The sequence below is a fragment of the Phasianus colchicus genome, chromosome 1 (genome assembly GCF_987193195.1).
Source record: "Phasianus colchicus chromosome 1, bPhaCol1.hap1.1, whole genome shotgun sequence".
Classification (NCBI taxonomy): Eukaryota; Metazoa; Chordata; class Aves; order Galliformes; family Phasianidae; genus Phasianus; species Phasianus colchicus.
This window is the reverse complement of record NC_143436.1, coordinates 142820103-142825632: the sequence shown is the minus strand read 5'-3', so window position 1 is coordinate 142825632 and position 5530 is coordinate 142820103. Positions and strand designations below refer to the sequence as shown.

Sequence of the window (5530 nt, the reverse complement as noted above, 5' to 3'; positions counted from 1 at the left end):
CAATATTGCTGGCATTATATTCAAGGAGAAGAATATTCAATATTCAGGAATGTATGGGAACTGCTGAGTCACGGCCTGAACCTCTGATTAGTCACCTGAGGCGAGCAATGAATCAGCCCTGGGAGCACAGGTGAAAGCAATTCACCTGTGCTGCAGGAAGCGGTGGAGCCTGGCTCCACCTCTCCTAGACCCATTTAAGAGCTGACTACCAGTAGGGAAGGATCTCTCTCTCTTTTTGGAAGGTCCACTCCACTGGAGTTTCCTGAGCAAGCCCACAACATGGGTAAGTGTCCTATATATTCTCTTTGTCTTGTTGTGCCTAACTCTCTTGCTTATTTCATTATTATAACGTCTTAATATTATTAATTATATAATATTCCTTTATTTAATTTTCATTGTTTATACAAGGAAGCAGAAAACATTTTTAAAAATTCACTGTGGTAAATCACTGTATGCATGTGGTGATAGAGAATGTAAAAGTAAGATTTGAGCACTAGGCTAAAAGTACAGGACAATGCAAAGAAAATAGCAAAATTCAATAGAGGTTCTCATTCCTTTATTATTACTGTATTGGCACTTATGTTTTACTGCCCTGGGCAAAGGAGAATATAAAGAATTGTAAGTATTAGGCAAAATCAAATACATTAAAACATGACTACATTCTCATGTCTTCTACCTCCCTTTTTTTCCACAGCACATGAAATAAAGGTTTCCTAGGCTTGGTGAACTTAATGTAGTTCAGTCAACAGTTTCAACACCGTAAGTAGAATACTGGATCTGTGCTAGTCTGTTAATGTCTTAGTTAACATCTTAGACAAGTAAAATAAGGTTAAAGCCAAGATGCCTAAAGTATAATAATTGTCTTTGAGCTATTTCAGATTTAAAAAAAAAAAAGAAAGAAAAACTATAATAATATAGGTATACAAAATAATACGTAAGCATAATGATATAAACATTGTATTTTAAAACTTATCCAGATTTTCCAAAGAATTCATAACCCTTCCTTGCAATATGAGGTATAGCTCTTACTAGCTTTGCTTATGAATCTGATGAAGAAACGACTTGTGTTCCATCTATTTCTTTACACAGAGAGAAGTGGGATGTCCAACTTTATGTGAACTATGTTTTTTCTCCATACATGAGCAAAGATTAGAAAATAAATATTTATAATAATAAAACAGATTTTTAATAATTATATTATAAATTATAATTCATAATAACAGATATTTTATTATATTTTTTAAATAAAACAGGTATCTGTTTTATTTAAAACAGATTTATAATAATAAAACATCTTTGTTCTAAGATTGGTTGATTAGTTAATATATTTTTTGTAGTAAAAAAAAAAAAATCAAATTCAAATCAAATTTGTCAGTTTTTCTTCCTTTTTCCTTCACAACAGTTATTAAAAAAAAAAAAAAGAAATTCCAGCCAAACTGAACATAAATGTTGATAGGCCTCCAAAATTGACCTGAATAATCAATAAACATACTGAAATATATCATGTAATTGATTTTTCCTTGCTTTTTTTAATTGAGAGTATCTAGAGGAAAAAAAGTGATGCTTTAAGTTGCAAAGAGTGTACTACAAATGGAACTAAATGAACTCTTTTATACTGGAAAATGTAATCACATGTGTATGTGAACTGGTGAGTCATGGCCTGAACCACTGAAGCAAGCAGTGAGTCAGCCACAGGAGCACAGGTGAAGGAAGTTCACCTGTGTAACCAGAATGGGTGGAGTCTGGCTCCACCTCTCCTAGACCCCATTTAAGGGCTGACTGCCATTGGGAAAGGATCTCTTCCTGGAGGTTGCTCTCTTTGCAGTTTTTTTTCTGCAGTTTTTTTAAAATTATTTCTTTCTATGGTGATAATCCTTCTAGTTATACAACCTGTAAAGTACCAGCCCAACCACGCCTCTCTGCTAATTGTATATTTGTTAATTGTATAGCATGACAAGTGTCTATTGTTGAATCAAATAGTCAACAGATAGCATAGCTATAAAAAAAAAGTGTATGTTGCGTAGTTTACTTCTAATCAAAATTAATGAGTTTTACTTTTTAATTATAACTTAGTATGTATAACATTAGATATCTACTAATAAACTGAGAAGGATTTTTTTTTCAATTGAACTTTAAAAAGAACCTCAGTTATGCATTCATACAATATCATGAAATATGAGTTACTGCAAAAGCAATCAGCTTAGACAGCTCATTAATCTTTCTCATACAAATATTGTGATCACTCTCTTTCCTCAATTTTTATGCGTATGATTTAAAGATCAAAGGCAGGATAACTAGTTTCCATGACAGCTTGAGATACAATGTGTTCTGCAACATGATGAACAATTAAATTGTGATTTAATTTCCCTTATTATCTTATGGTAACATAACATTAACAAAATAAATATGTTATGATTGTGCTATGTAGGCGAAGCTGTTTCCTTCCTTAACACTACACTGATGCATTTGCTGAAATTAAGCAGATTTCCACTAGTCTAAATAATCTGTATTGACATGGTATTCTTTCATGGAGTCTAGAATTATGTCTCCATAGCTTTCATTTTCTAATGATACCTAGACTGGCTCCCATGGAGCTATCGTGTATACTAGAAACAATGCAGCTGCAGTGCTCCTCCTACATTATATTAAGAGATTGTTAAATTGGCTCCAGTATTTGAGCCAGCTCGTCCAGTTTTTGCGACTTAGATATTTCTAACTGAAACTACTTTGCTAAATATTCTCAAGAAAATCTTTCCATTAGTTTCTGTAAACTTTTGGGCACAGTCTGACACCCTATAGCAATAAACTGCATACATGTGATATAAATAATGTAACTTTAGAAAAAAATGTTATTCTTAAAATATAAAAACAGAATCTTAAATAGCGTTGACAGTTTATGCATTGTGTGTATCATACATTGTTATGTATTATGTGTATTATACTCATAGTAAAGATCAAATACCTTACTCAGTTTGGAGGGCAGGAATAGAATCTACCAGCACTGATTATTGAAATGGTTCAGAGCTCAGGCATTCACTTTGAAATGTGCTCACCTTTTTTGCACTTAGAAATAATACACAAACATGATGGAAGTAAAAGAAATTCCATTTTAGCCTGTGGATACAGAAAACCTGTGGCCATTGCCTCTCTTTTCCTATAACAGAGGACTAAAGAGAGATTGTCTCTATTTTTACAGACTCACATAATTTCAGGGCTTAGAAGGGACTACTAGTGATCATTGAATTAAACTTCCCTGCTAAAGAAGATTCTCTACAGCAGATTACACAGGAAAGCATCCGGATGGGTCTTGAATCAGAGGAGACTCCACCACTTTTCTGAGCAGCCTATTCCAGTGCTCTGTCACTTTGACTGACAGTTAAGCTTCTCAGCATGAATTAAAGATGCAGGAAGAAATTGTCAAAAGCCAAAATCCATGAACAATACAGTCATTAAATAACCAAGAACTGTTCATAAATAATAAAGTCCAACTTTTCATGTTCTACTATTAAAGCATTTTTGAATGCTAGCATTGTTCTAGTTAGCACTGCTTCCAATGCATTCAATGGGAATTAAACAAGAAAATTTAACAATATCAAGACATAACTCATTATAATTTAATTAAATGTTTCCTAAACAGGTGAGAAGCATAACTTACAGATAAATATGCAGAGAAGAGAGTTTTGGAGTACCTGGAAGGATCCTTCAGCTCTCTTGTTTCCTCAAATATTTTTCTGAACAGCAGAGAGTATGGGTTAGCATTAGTGGCAAAAGAATGCAGATATTACTTCTGTCTTGGTGTTAATAAACAGTTTTTCTGCTTATTAGTTCTTTTTGGGGGGAGGGGGGGAATAATGTAACAGCAAGCATGGAGTTAATGCAATCAATATGCCAACTCAGCAAAAAACAACAACAACAAACTTGACAACCTTCCTCTGAAGCTGCAAAAGTAGCTTCTGTAAATGAGGGTAATCAACAGCAATTATAAATATTTTACTACCTAGGATGGTTGAAAAATAGTATACAGAAATCCTAAAAATTCCATTGATTAAAATATTAATTGGAAAAAAAGAATACATTTCTCTGATGGGACAATATGTATCAATACATTTTGGAGCTGTCTTCTTTTGTAACTTCTACACAGAAGTCGAATTATGGCCTCAATTATGTCCCTATAACCTCAAAGTTTATTCAAGTTGCATTTTAGTAGGAAGACCAGGATGTAGCATAGCTCTGCGCACTGCAATTCTGCATATCTGAATGAAACCTGCCTTACATTGCGTTTGTTGTACTTTTCAATCTTCATTTTAATAAAAAGAAAAATAAGAAAGAGAAAAGAATCCACACAAACAAAGCAGAAATAAGTAATACACTAGTCATCTTTCAGCATCAAATACAGATGGTATTTTTAAGCAGACTTTTTTGAGATTTAAAACAAGACATTGAGAAGACGTGTAGATTTGGGAAACAAAATGGATAAGGGAAGTAAAAGGAATAAGAGTAGTTTTTTTGTTTTTTTTTGTTTGCCTAGTAACCCCAGAGAATTAATCTCTACACACCAAAAAAAAAAAAAAAGAAAAAAAGAAAAAGAAAAAAAAAAGAAAAAAAAAAGAGAAACAAAGGAAGAGAAGGAGTAAGGATAAAGAAAGAAGAAACTTAGAGAAGTTTGCACTTATCTCCAAAACAATGACTATAGAAATTAAAAATGAAGAGACCTGAAATTTACCTTTCATAATTACAGCATCCATCTCTCTTTCCACTGGAGCTATCCCTCAAATTTTCCTCTAATCTTGCTTCTTGTTGTTGTTGTTTTGTTGTTTTTTGATTTTTATTATTATTATTTTTTTGCTGCAAAAAAAAAAAAAAAAGAATCAATTTTCATTCTCTTACTTTTGGAATGCTTGTCTTTGCTGATATTTCTTGTTGCTTTTGTGAGTGTGAGTCCTTTCCAGAAAATAACAAATACAAACAAAAAACAAGCATCAAGTTGAATGGATGAGAGAAAGAAGAAGAAATATGTACTACTATTCATTGTTACCTTTTGGGGTTATTTATAAATGCACAAATGGATGAGCAGCATCAGCTGCTGAGATCAAGCAATGAAACAAAAGAACTGCTGAACCAACAGAAAATAAAGAAGAGAGGGACTACTACTGTTACTAGCTGTGTGAGTGAAGAAAGTTGACATTGCTGATAGGCAAATGTAATAAGAAATAACATAAGACTATAGCAGAATGGTTTTTTTAGGCACAATATATATTTATTTGCTAATAAGGATTGTCATAATCATTTAGTAAAATATCTGATTTTCTCATTAAATATCTGGTTCTCTTAAAAACCTTCAAAAATTCACTGAACTTATAGTAATTGGGTGAGTATATCTTCCAAAGATGCCATGATAAGAAAGTAACCAAAAGTGATGATATTCAGTATTGCAGAAGTTATTTGAAACAGAGAAGAGTATTTGGAAATCTGTGATGTTTTGAGTCATATAGTTTGAATTCTGATTTTGGTTCTAACCATTCTAAGTATC

The 5530-nt window shown here is 32.5% G+C and overlaps 1 long non-coding RNA gene across 3 annotated transcripts; it reads left to right on the top strand.

The window, feature by feature from the left end:
* Positions 1-237: 237 nt before the first annotated feature.
* On the top strand, positions 238-3960 carry LOC149920095 (uncharacterized). 3 transcript variants are annotated; one of them, XR_016461005.1, is made up of 3 exons: positions 238-283; positions 695-759; positions 3638-3960. It is a non-coding gene; the product is annotated as an uncharacterized LOC149920095 (long non-coding RNA). The 3 variants fall into 3 exon arrangements; XR_016461002.1 differs by lacking the exon at positions 3638-3960 and adding an exon at positions 3197-3469; XR_016461004.1 differs by lacking the exon at positions 3638-3960 and adding an exon at positions 1090-1145.
* The last annotated feature ends 1570 nt before the right edge of the window (positions 3961-5530 follow it).